Source organism: Rattus rattus, chromosome 11 (genome assembly GCF_011064425.1).
Source record: "Rattus rattus isolate New Zealand chromosome 11, Rrattus_CSIRO_v1, whole genome shotgun sequence".
Taxonomy (NCBI): Eukaryota; Metazoa; Chordata; class Mammalia; order Rodentia; family Muridae; genus Rattus; species Rattus rattus.
In genome coordinates, this window is record NC_046164.1 from 97,761,242 (window position 1) to 97,774,087 (window position 12,846).

A 12,846-nucleotide genomic window follows, 5' to 3' on the forward strand; every position below is an offset into this window, starting at 1 on the left:
CTGCCTAGAGGAGCTGGACATAGAAACGCGTCCATAATCAGAATAGTAACCAGAGGCTGACTCATGCCGGTCACTATCCTGATGACCAGGGCTCCTTGTGCAAGAGTAGGTTTGTTTTCTTTTCAATGCAAGGAATCTAGTGAGGTTATACTGTAAATTCCTACTAGAAGAGAAGAAACCGTAAGATCATCCATCAACTTCTGAATTACCAAGAGATCTGTGTCTCATTTCCCTTTTCCTTAAACACTGAGCAGACCACAGGGCTGGATTAATGGCTTAAATTCAGGAGCTCACAAGAAAAGGAGATAAGAAAAACCCGGTGACAGCAGGTGAAAGGGTCCCCGTGGGGTTGGGGTGTGTTAAGGACTAGACCACAGGTTCACATTAGTGCGGCAGCCTCTATTCTACCTGAGAGGTAAGCACAGAAGACCACCACCTAGACTCCTAGACTCCTCCCACCACCCAGACTCCTCCCACCACCCAGACTCCTCCCACCACCCAGACTCCTCCCACCACCCAGACTCCTCCCACCACCCAGACTCCTCCCATCACCCCAGACTCCCTCCCTCCCTCAATTCTACCCCATCTCCCCAAGGGAAGTTGAATGAATTTACTACAATTATGCACAATTGTGACCAGAAGGCCCCAGTTAAGTTGGTCACAGTGTGGTCCACTGATAAATGACTTTAAAAAGCAGTTTCCCGTATTTCAAGTAGAAAATAACTTATCGTTGAAATCATGTATTTACATAGGCAAAAGAAGACTATTTAGAAAATGGAGTAGGGACTGGGAAACACCAAGGACTAGAAAGTAATCTGGGATCAAAATTATTAGAAGCAAGGTGAGTGTGCACATTAATGTGTTATTTACATTTCTAGGCCCTGCCTTTGTTTGATCAGTGTGAGTCACCTGTCTGGCTTCCACACAAGTTATTACTCATGCTGCAGGCCCTGGGGCAAAGGCACATGTGCAGTGTAAAACGAGGGGTTTGCTTTACAATAACTGGGCACACAAATGTGAATGGCTGCCACACCCAGGGAAATGGGTCCAGTTTCACAGGATGCCCTGTGGAACACTTGTTGCCATGAAGCTAGATCATAAACTTTTCAAGCATGACACTCAAAGGAAGAAAAGAGTCAATGGGAGACATCTAATATCTCACTCTAGCGAACTATTTCTACCTATCCAAACTGTTATAGTTATGTTTAGTTTTTTCTCTACTCTACCAGCAACATTAAAATTTCACAGCACCTTGCAGTTCTTAAGAATACATTCACAGGTAATACCTAAACAGAGAGTTAAGGGCAGGAATCACTAGGATGACATTAAATGAAATAAGCTTAGCCCTGACCTTCCAAAAGCTGTACTTAGATTGCAGATTCATTCTTTCATCCAATAGTTCAAGGGAAGGAAGACAACCAGGACGAAAGGAGTTCCTACGTGTTAACTGTTTTCCTTACTCCACCATCCCACAGTGCTGGCTAGCTTTATGTTGACTTGATTCAAGCTAGAGTAATTTGGGGAAGAAAGAACCTCAACTGGGAAAGTGTCTGTACCAGACTGGCCTTACAGGCAAGCCCGAGATGCCTTTTCTTCACTCATGAATGGGATCAGAGGACCCGCCTCACTGTAAAGAGTGCCACCCCTAACCTGGTGGTCCTGAACACGGTAAGAAAGGGGAATAAACAAGCCATAGGGAAGCAAGCCACGTAAGCTGCACTCCCTCCATGGCTTCTATTTCAGTTCCAGCCTGTGTTCCTGACCTTAGTTCCTTGAGGTAGAACCGTAAGCTGAAATAAACACTGTCCATCCACCAAGATGCTTTTGGTCATGGTTTTTATATCACGGCAACAGAAACACACACCAAGGATAAAAAAGACATAAGCTCCTATAGCCACCCTCACCCCCGGTTTCTCCGGGAGTTCACATATCTTTACCTAAGCAATAGCCAATAGCCAAGGAACTAAGGGAGAGTCCCTATATGTGGAATGTGAAGTGCTCTGGTAGACCAAGGTATACAGTTTAATATTCAACTTACTCTCCATAAGCATTCCAAGGGCTATTCTTTCTACATGAGGAAAATAAGGATAAACGAAGTTACCAATGGAGCCAGGATTGAATGTTAACCTTGGTTGCATGTGCTTTCTATCCTCCTCCTGCTTCTGAAGAGATAAAAGTCCTGGGCAGTTGTCCCCACCACTAAGACCAGGTCTGTCACACTTTCCATGGCTTCCCTGGCTACCAGGACAGAGCACACAGGTGGGAATTCACTTGCACAGCAATTCTGTGCAGATAATACATAACCTCTTCTCTACTGTTCAAGACTTAATTTAACAATCATGTTTCCCTCAATACAAATGACAGTAAGTTCATATCTCAGGTATAACACACAGAAGCTAATGACTTACAGTGACTCAGTGGAACTCACCAGTTCAATAACTAAGAATTAAAATAGATGCAAATAAAAATGAAGTAACCCTTAAAGCAGTGGTTCTCAATTAGTGGGTTATGACTTCTTAGAGGGGGTCACATATCAAACATAGCAAAATTAGCTACGATGTAGCAACAAAATAATTTTAATGGTTGGGGGGGTCAGTATAAGAAGAGGAACTATATCAAAGGGCCACAGCATTAGGAAGGTTTTTCCTTAAAAAGGAAAATTAATTTTAAAAATGACAGTGCCTCCTGAGAGACACAGCAAGAATACAGCAAATACAAAGGCGAATGCCAGCAGCAAACCACTGAACTGAGAACGGGACCCCCGTTGAAAGAATCAGAGAAAGGACTAGAAGAGCCTGAAGGGGTTCGAGACCCCATATGAACAACAATGCCAACCAACCAGAGCTTCCAGGGACTAAGCCACTACACAAAGACTATACATGGACTGACCCTGGGCTCCAACTGCATAGGTAGCCATGAATAGTCTAGTAAGGGCACCAGTGGAAGGGGAAGCCCTTGGTCCTGCCAAGACTGAACCACGAGTGAACGTAATTGTTGGGGGGAGGGCGGTAATGGGGGGAGAATGGGGAGGGGAACACCCATATAGAGGGGGGGTTAGGGGGATGTTTGCCCGGAAACCGTGAAAGGGAATAACATTCAAAATGTAAATAAGAAATACTCAAGTTAGTAAAAAATAAAATAAAATAAAAAAATAAATAAAACAGTACTTAAATAAATTAAAAAAAAAAAAAAGAAAAAGAAAAAAAAATGACAGTGCCAGCTATCTTTTAAGAGACAGTTTGGTCTTCTATGATCTTGAGTGAGTGTATTATATCAATGCTTCCAAAATAATGTCTACAGTTTGTACAGGATTTCAGATTAAATACACATAACACCCTTGAAACTGCTTTTTGTTCGAATGGTATCTAGCTACAAAACTCAAATAAAGACACACTCTGTACTTTCCATCAGACAAGAGCAGAGCCTTGAGACTATGGCTTCCTCATATTCTTCATGAAGTGTGCCTTAGTGTCCCTCAAATTAAGTCTCCACTTGCATCATTTCACATTAGAAAGGGACAATAAAGCCAGACACTTCACAGGGCCTTTGTGAATACAGGCCAGATATAGACCAGTCTGTGTCTCCATGATACCATGATTACTGTAGTGCTGCATAAAAATACTGCAAACTGGGTTAGGGGGACACAGGCTAACAGCCAGCCCTGTGGAAGGCAGGCAGCATTCCTCTGGCTGCATCTAACAAAGGAGGTTCTGAGAGATGGGGCTGGCTGCTCTCTAGCTCTGGTAATAGCTGCTCTATGTGCTTTTCACGAATTTGAAAGTAATCACCATGGTGACCTTGAATATACATCAAAACTCACCTGGCCCAAGGGGCTCATTAGCTTTAAGTTCTTTCTAAATAAAAAAGTGCATGTTTCACTTGAGTGCATTTCCAGGCGAGCTAAACACTCTCCTAACACACAGAAGGAAACCACACCCAGAAGTGGAGAGCTCTGCAGGGGAGGCGGTTGTGGGGAGGAGCTGCGTAGGGCTACAAGTTGAGGTACTGTCTACCAAGCCTCCTTGATCACTTAGCAAACAGCTGAAACCATTACTGTGGGCTAGTGAGCACTTACCTCAAGGACCATATAGCCACTGGATTTCCACACAGAAACTCATCTGATTCTTACATGACTACAGTAGATATTATCCCTACCCTACTTAAGGAAATATTTGGAGACTGGTAAGTGCAGTTGTCGGGTTTACAAAGGCAAGCTGGAAATGTATGCCAGGATTCACAGAAATAACCATGTGAAAAGCTTAAGATATTATGTGAAGTAAAACGTAAAAAGACACATTAAATTTATCTGATTATAACGTGTATGTGGTATGGACAATACTGGAAACTTAAATTTGCTGCACTGTCAAATTTCATGTAACTGCTTTCACTTTCACTTCTTTTGAGAATAAAGTGATACTGATAGTGTTCTACATTAAACATGCTAGGGTAACACAAAGGAACGGCTAGAAATTTAATTCTGTCCTTTAGCCACCCTCAATCCTGCTTTTGCAAACCATCAACAGGACTGGCCAGATTGCTCTGCAGGTAAAGGCACCTGCTATAAACCTACTCACTGTAGTTCAATATCCCTTATACAGTAGGGGAAATTAACTTATTCCTGAAAGTTGTCCTGTGATCCACATGTGCACGCTATGGTATACACATGCATGCATACACACACATTAAAAAAATAAAAGGCAAGAAAACCTTCCACCAGAGTCACTCAGTGACTTCGGAAGGGCTGTGGCTTCCCTCACATCAGGGAGGGTCTCTATAAGGAACGATCAAGACCAAGGCTCACTTACTCTCTCCTCCAGCCTTCTTTCTCCTAGAAGACAAAAATCTCTGGTCTAAATACAAGATCACTCAATAAAAACAGAGCGTAAACAAGGATCGACATTCAACACAAGATTCTTCCCAGGTTCCTGGTGCCTTGTAAGCCTGGCACTCCAGCAATGCACCGAGGACTAGCCTCCTGCATCCTCTTAGCATCCACACCTTTCAAAACAAGCATCTGGTTCAGGAGCCAGTAACTACCTTTACATTTAAAACTGGCCAGCACCCCTCCTCCCCAACCCATCTGTCTGTCTGTCTGTCTGTCTGTCTGTCTGTCTGTCTGTCTGTCTGTCCCCTTTCTCACTCTGCACTCTAGGATTCAGCCACGCAGGAAGCTACCTCCTGGCATTGAGTTTATTTCTCACTTGCTTTCATGTCAGCTCAGGCTATGCTGACCAACACATTTTCCAACCAGAACACCAAAGCTCAGAGAAAAGCACAATGGAGTCAGTTTTACTTCACCTTTTCTAAAAAAACAGGATTCTTCTGGCTGTTATTTAAAGTGAGCCATACTGACCAAACTACAGAGCTTTCAAGTGGCAGGTTCTGTGTACTATCGAATCTTTAATTAAACTAATCACGAAGCATTAGAAACATGTCCTTATCTGTGGTCTTCACCATTTTTTAATTTTTATTTTTTCATAGCTGGACCTTAATTATAAAGTTGTCAGGGAGATAAAAGAAAAGTATCAGAACCCAAAAACTGCTGGCTTTTTAACTCTGTCTGGGTAACTAATCTACACGAGAAGAATTCCAGCTTAGCAGACGTAAGGCTGTGAAGATACCCTTAACCGTATGCAGAGCTGTTGTTAACCACACCACTTTCAGACAGCTGAAATCTAAACAACTCCTGAAGTCAGGACAACATGGGATTCTTACAGTCGGTGTGCACATTTACACTTTCTTTAAAGGAAACTTGAAAGACTGTAGCATTTGCTGTCCAACACCACCCGGGTAAAGTAAACCCTGGAAGTTACTTTGAAGAGGGAGCGAAGGCCAGATTTTCAGAGAGATCAATGCAGGGTGTGGTCAAGCTCCACCCACCGCATTTCCAAGCAGTAGACATTTTTTGTTCTTGGGGTTAAACCTAATAAGTTATTTATTAGGCACACAGAGGTAAAGTGCTGAGCTGAACCATTCTCAGGGCTATCTTGTCCTATCCCTTCTCCCCCCTTTAACTCAATGGGAGAACAGGGTAACTAACCCCATATGGCACAGGCTCACAATTGTTACGTGGCTTCCCTAACTATAATAGAAGGATAAAGCCCACTCCTGGCTAGCTAAATGCCTTTTTCCTTATCCACCTTTATTCTAAATACAGATTCCTCCAAGGTTTCACTTCTCAGTAAGAAATCAGATTTTTATGCCTGAGCCTATGGGGAAGCAACTCTCGGAATGTACAGAGACTACCCGATAAACTAGTTAAAAATACTTACTGTTGGGCTACACCACAGAGCTCCAGAGTCACATAACTTAAGGGAGTTTCTGTTTCTACACGTTCCCAAAACGTGTTGGCAAGATTGGTTTAGAGGCGCCCCCTCGATAGTTTCAATTTGAAAACCTCTTCAAATAACATAGCCCATGCTCTTAAAAATATTCAGTGGCTTCTTCTGTGTGAGGTGGGCAGGTATGACAGGACCTAGCCTTATCTTTAAGCTCCAGGATGGAGGAAACACAAGAAAAACAAACAAGTAAACACTAAAGCTACAACAAAGAGCTGTGTGAAAACCACAGCAGGATGGCCAAGTGCTTGCTATCGGTTTACCTTTTAGGGGAGGGAAACCAAATGGGGGTTTTGACTTTCATCTCCTGGGAAAGACACATCTGAACTAAACTTCTAAATAATTCCTGGCTCACGAAGCAACTGGCCATCGAAGAAACCAAGTGGAGGCTGAGAATGTGAAAACTAAGATCCTGCAGAACAGTTTCCTCCCTAGAGCCCAACTTTCTGAAGGACACAGGGCTGGTTAGAAACCACTGCAACATGCAGACCATCCTAGGCAAAGGTTGCAGCAGCCCAGCCCTCCTCAGCTCTCCTAAAGCAGAAGCCGCCTCTCCTTGCTGAACTTTTCCTCTGAAGATACCTACTGCCTTGCTTGTCTACACAGTCTTCTTAAACACTGCATTTAAAGGCTGAAGAGGTGTTCCTTTGGCAGCCAAACGGAAATCTGAGCAGCTGAACATTCTAACTACCCACACTTTGCCCATACATTGATGGTACGTACTACGGGAGAGTTGTCAAATTTGGATTTAGAAAAATCTGAATTTAGACCAGTCATATTGACTGATCTAAAGATAACTACTTGTGTCTTTATAAAAAGCAAGTGACTATCTGCCCCAATGGATTACTGGTACTAAGGAAATGCATTTATTTGGAGTTTACTAAATACTTGCTCTCATGCTGAGTACTTTAAGAAAAATCTATTAAGCCAGATGATATACATTAAGGTTAAGTGCTATAAAAACAATTATAACTATCACATCATTCAAAAACAAGGTTGAGTCACAAAGTTACTAGGATTTAATCCTGAGATGAAACTGGTGAAAAGTTTTATTTGATTTGATGATTTGTCCCATAAAGTTGTCTGAGGGACACAACAAAAACAAAACAATATAGCAAATTTCATAAAAATCCCTCAAATGTTCTCATATAAATCCTACCTCTCTCTAACCTTCTGACCAGAAGGAAGAGGAGGAAGAGGAAGAGGAGGAAGAGGAGGCCATGTGCTGCTGGAGATAACTTGCTGCTTTGGTAGAGGATCAGGGTTTGGGTCTCAGAACCCACAGGGCTCTTAAATGTAACTTTTGTTCCAGGGGCTCTAACATGGTTATCTCTCTGGCTTCCAAAAGTATTCCAAACATACACACACGCAGGAAAAATACTCAGAAGATAAAAATAAATATGTCGCCTAGAAAGTTGAGTCTGAGATCAAGAGCACTTGCTGCTCTTGTAGAGGACCCAGGTTCAGTTCCTAGCTCAACCCTACATGGCTCAAAACCATCTCCAAGTACACAGTTCCAGGGGATCTGACACCCCCTTCTGAAGTCTGAGGACACAAGGCACAATATGCTGTGCATACATACATGTATGTAAAACATTTATACACGAAATAAATTTAAAAATTATGTCATCAAGTCTGCTCACATTATAATGGGAAATACTGACCATTTGTCTTTAAGATCTTAAGTGTGGACTGTCTTCCCAGCAGGACGTAGACTTAGACATTTTCTTTCTCTAAGGCTAAAGAAATAAGGTAAAGCACATATTTTAAGCCACACAACAAACTAAAAGTTTACTAAAAACTTAAGAATGTTTTTCTGTTCCAGAACAGTAGTGGCCCTCGCCTTTAATCCCAGCACTCAGAAGGTAGAGGCGGAAGATTTCTGTGAGTTTGGGCCAGCCTGGTCCAGAGAGAGTTCTAGAATAACCAGGGCTTTGCAGAGAAACCTTGTCTTGAAAAGATAAACATAAGGTGTTCTTTATGATTCATAAGTATAAATTCATCAGCACTATTCTTTCTCCAAGAGCTAAGAAACTAAAGTAGCCAAGCATGGTGATGGGCACCTATTTTGAAAAGGATGACTCAATTACATAGTGAGTTTGGGATGAACTTGGATTATCTGAGTCCTTGTCTCAAAAATGATGGTTCAGTAGTAGAGAAGGGAGACAGGGAATAAAGGGCTGGTAAGATAACTCAATAGGTAAAAGAACTTACTGAGCGAGACTGGGGAACTCAGTTCAATGCTCACATAAAGCTTGAAGGAGGTAATCCAACTCCATAGAGCTGTCCTCTGACCTCCATACGAGGCACATACATATACAATATAAGTAAATGAATTATCAACTTTATAGTTAGGAGACTAGAAAGACAGCCCAATGGTTACAGTGCTTGCTACTCTTGCAGAGGACTGGAGTAGTTCCCAACTATCACACTGGGTGACAACAGTCTGTAATTTGACCTCTAGGGGATCTGACGCTTTCTTCTCACCTCCAGGGGAAAACACACACACACACACACACACACACACACACACACACACACACACACACACACACACACACACACACACGAGAAAGGACCTCATCATGTTATTAGCATGGAAATGAATTCCTGTGGCCTGAAATTCAGTATTCTAGGGCAAACTCATCCAGCCAGAAACTCTTTTCACAGCTGCAGCCAATCAGAATTCTGGGCTGAAAGGAAGGGAAGTGGAAGAAGCCAGGCTAGAGGTGAGCGCCCACCAGTCTACAAGTTTGACTGCAGTGAAGGAGCTGGAAGAGGAAGGCCACAGTACAGGGCCATTTGCAGAAGTCCTGAATGCCAAGCTCATGAGTAGATAATTTTTCATATACAATAAGCTTAAGAGAACACAATGGGAGACTAACAAGGGAAAGGACTAAGCAGGCAGATGTGAAACCACAGGGAAGGTATGGTGAACTTGTATAATTACAGTTTTCTAAGCAGGAAGCTGAATCCAGTTGTTTCAACTTTCTTACCTTATCTTAAAGAAAAAAAGCAACAACAGAATGAATCCAACTTTATAAGACACTGGCTGACCTGAAGAAAGCAATAACTGACAGGTGGAGAAATGAAAAGAAGCTGTATATTGGTGGGTAGGGTCAAAGTCCAGAGATTGAAGACCCTGACCTCTCTTATGCCACGAACCTAGGAGTGATTAAAACAAACAAACCAAAACCAGTATCTCTTAGTTTCTTAAACCAGCGATATTTCTCCCCATTTACTACTGGCCCAGAAATCTCTACACACTATGTTATCTAAACAGACCAGGTTCCTCTTAATATCAGACTTCGCTCAGCTGCTAGAACAAACCCCAATCAACTGCATCCAGCAAAAAATATAGTAGCATACTTCCCTGAAGTGAAAGCCCTTCTCAGACATATATGCCAAGTACATAACTTCATATAGGGGGCATTAAAAAAAAACAAAAAAAAAAGGCTCTCTGCTCCTCCCTGTTCCGGAGACAGCCGCATCTTCTCGTGCAGTGCCAGCCTCGTCTCATAGACAAGATGGTGAAGGTCGGTGTGAACGGATTTGGCTGTATTGGGCGCCTGGTTACCAGGGCTGCCTTCTGCCTTGCATCTGGCAAAGTGGACACTGTTGCCATCAACAACCCCTTCATTGACCTCAACTACATGGTCTACATGTTCCAGTACGACTCTACCCCTGGCAAGTTCAACGGCACAGTCAAGGCTGAGAATGGGAAGCTTGTCATCAACGGGAAGCCCATCACCATCTTCCCGGAGCGAGATCCCGCTAACATCAAATGGGGTGACTGACGCTGGTGCTGAGTATGTCATGGAGTCTACTGGCGTTTTCACCACCATGGAGAAGAATGGGGCTCACTTAAAGGATGGGGCCAAAAGGGTCATCATCTCCGCCCCTTCCGCTGATGCCCCCATGTTTGTGATGGGTGTGAACCATGAGAAATATGACAACTCCCTCAAGATTGTCAGCAATGCATCCTGCACCACCAACTGCTTAGCCCCCCTGGCCAAGGTCATCCATGACAACTTTGGCATCGTGGAAGGGCTCATGACCACAGTCCATGCCATCACTGCCACTCAGAAGACTGTGGATGGCCCCTCTGGAAAGCTGTGGTGTGATGGCCGTGGGGCAGCCCAGAACAACATCCCTGCATCCAGTGGTGCTGCCAAGGCTGTGGGCAAGGTCATCCCAGAGCTGAACGGGAAACTCACTGGCACGGCCTTCCGTGTTCCTACCCCCAATGTATCCATTGTGGATCTGACATGCCGCCTGGAGAAACCTGCCAAGTATGATGACATCAAGAAGGTGGTGAAGCAGGTATCTGAGGGCCCACTAAAGGGCATCCTGGGCTACACTGAGGACCAAGTTGTCTCCTGCGACTTCAACAGCAACTCCCACTCTTCCACTTTTGATGCTGGGGCTGGCATTGCTCTCAATGACAACTTTGTAAATCTCATTTCCTGGTATGACAATGAATACAGCTACAGCAACAGGGTGGTGGACCTCATGGCCTACATGGCCTCCAAGGAGTAAGAAACCCTGGACCACCCAGCCCAGCAAGGATCTGAGAGCAAGAAAGAGGTCCTCAGTTGCTGATGAATCCCCATCCCAACTCAGCCCCCAACACTGAGCATCTCCCTCACAATTCCATCCCAGACCCCATAATAACAGGAGGGGCCTAGGGAACCCTCCCTTCTCTCTTGAATACCATCAATAAAGTTTGCTGCACCACCTGCCCCCCCCCCAAAAAAATCAACAAAACATCCCATACACTAGGTGACTAAGAAAGATTATATCCAGGAGTAAAAAGGCAGACTCCCCAGCATACATAAAATTAAATCAGCACATATAATTTATGATATCAAGACTAACATTTATAAGAACTACAAGTATCAAAACGCCACACCAGGGGTAAGGAGCTGAGAAAGGTTTTTAATAAAAACTCTCATACTGTTTAACCCCCAATCCTCTCTCCTTTTCACTAGGACACTGCTGGAAGTTAGTGGTCCTAACATGATCCACCTTCTTTCGAAGTTAATTCACCCTTTCTCAGTTCCTCAACACAGGTGGTTTTCTGTTATAGAAATACCAACAGTAAATTTATGCAACTCAAAACCACAGTATTTAAAAATAATAACGTCATCTGGAGCTAAAGCCAGGGACAAAGTTTACTTCTAAAAATTTGGTGTATTTACTACCCAACTTAATCCTCACCATTTTTTTTTTTTAACGAGATTTCCTTGAGGAAAAAGCACATGAACTAAAACATCAAGAGCATTCATGTGATTTTTTTTTAAAAAGACATTTCCTTGTCCAGAAAGGACAGTTAAGACATTTCCTGTGTAGAATGGGCTCCGCCCAGTGCTGTGAGCAGTTTACAACCACTTAAACCTTTTCGGTAACAGCCTTTACGGGTGGGTCTGACAGTGCATTCCACACACATCCTTTTTATACTTTCTACTGTTTGATGGTTTTTACCCAAACTACACAGCATGGACAGGCTAGAGACAGAAAAGGATGAGTTCTCTGACTGAATGCCATAGGTGCTTCTGCTTTGAGAGCCCAGGCGAAGAGGAAAAGGGGGCATTCTGAGTTCCTCTGATTCTACAAGTATAGATCTCCTCGAAGACCTAGAACATGGTATGATTTCTATTTCATTACTTCCAAGCTTACTCGCCTAAATTTTCAAGAAAGCAAATCCCACCTTCAACGACTCAGAGATGCAACTAAAGACTCAGTTGATCTCCTCGTGTTAGTGATCCACCTCTTAGCCAGCTGCTTAAAAGAGTGCAGCAACATCTAACGAATGTTTAAAAATCACATCCTGTTCTGCCTCATTTTCCAAAACATGCCAATGCTGTCAAAAGACTTCAAAACACAAGTAAATCAATAAACGAAAGGTATCGCCACTTCCCACTGAAAACATACTAGGACCAAGCTGCTTCCTTTCAGACCTCATTTAGGTCGGAGTTAAAATAAGAGACATACAAGTCTTAGGATATTCTCTACTCCTACCTATTTACCAGACTGCAGCAGGCTTCTAAGTGCAAGCTCTACTTTCAGCCTCAGACCTTAATTTTTCACTCATGTATAGGATGCGTCGCTGACCAAGGCCTGCTGGCTGACCGGTCAGAGACAGCCCAGGATTACAAGCAGGAACAGCACACTGCTGCTCTAGGAACCTGCTCTCCAGAAAAACAAGTGGAGCAAAATACTGGATGTGCTCAATCTTTGAGCCTGGCATAGACTCTAGAAAATGCCCGATCGAACTAATAATTCTACCCAGAGCCCTGGAATGACAGTTAAGTGGCTTTTATTATAAATTACATAGCCCACCAAATTGTTGGAAAGCTGTCCTCTAACACAACACATCAAGAGTTAAAATTAGGCTTAGGAATTAAAACTGGGAATTACTGAAGACTTAGGAACAAAAAGACCACTTCCTCTTCTCCTTTGCTATTGTTCGATTGGACTGGGTCGGGAGGGAGCAGTGTACTTTACA

The 12,846-nt window shown here is 43.2% G+C and overlaps 1 protein-coding gene across 3 annotated transcripts in view; it reads right to left on the minus strand.

Moving 5' to 3' along the window:
• Sptbn1 (spectrin beta, non-erythrocytic 1) overlaps positions 1-12,846 on the minus strand; it is a 172,283-nt gene that overhangs the window by 86,382 nt on the left and 73,055 nt on the right. The gene's annotated exons all lie outside the window — the stretch shown is intronic.